Below are 607 nucleotides of genomic sequence, written 5' to 3' on the forward strand. Positions count from 1 at the left end.
TCCTACTATGTTACTCTCCCTCTTAAGATCACATCAAATTCACAGATTTTTGGACTGCATCATACTGGGAGGAAGACAGTTTATTTAGTGGCTATTTTTTCATATTAACATTTTGGCTAAGCTATTACAGTCAAAATTTTATAACTAAAGAGTTGAGATAAAATTTTCTAAAGATAATTTTGAAAAAAATCTAGAGAAATGTGACATGTCAAATATGTCTTTTTCAACTTCATTTATGAGGAACATATAGTTCACATTAAAATCATTCAAAAGAGGCCTTCATGCAAACACATCATATGATTTATTACCTTAACTAAAAACTAGTTTCCCATATATTTGTAGCTAAAACTGAAAGCACTTAAAATGCAGTGTTTTCCTATCACTTGGAAAATATATATTCTCAAACTATGGTGATTCACATAAAAAATAAACTATGGTTCATACTGGTATATAACTTAATAAATTCCAAATCCATTTCTTATGCAGCATCAGCAAGAGCTAAGACATACTTTACATACATGTCACACTTCCTCTTGAGGGCAAAGGAAACAAATCCAATATCTTTTAGTCTACCTTGGCTCATTAAAGCAAACCGTTTCACAAACAT

At 30.3% G+C, this 607-nt stretch overlaps 1 protein-coding gene across 1 annotated transcript in view; it reads right to left on the reverse strand.

Moving 5' to 3' along the window:
• The window catches only part of LOC119585124 (protein fem-1 homolog C-like), a gene marked incomplete at its 5' end in the record, with an annotated part of 5,975 nt that overhangs the window by 4,280 nt on the left and 1,088 nt on the right, over positions 1 to 607 (reverse strand).

Source organism: Penaeus monodon, chromosome 19, assembly GCF_015228065.2.
Source record: "Penaeus monodon isolate SGIC_2016 chromosome 19, NSTDA_Pmon_1, whole genome shotgun sequence".
In the NCBI taxonomy this organism is placed as follows: Eukaryota; Metazoa; Arthropoda; class Malacostraca; order Decapoda; family Penaeidae; genus Penaeus; species Penaeus monodon.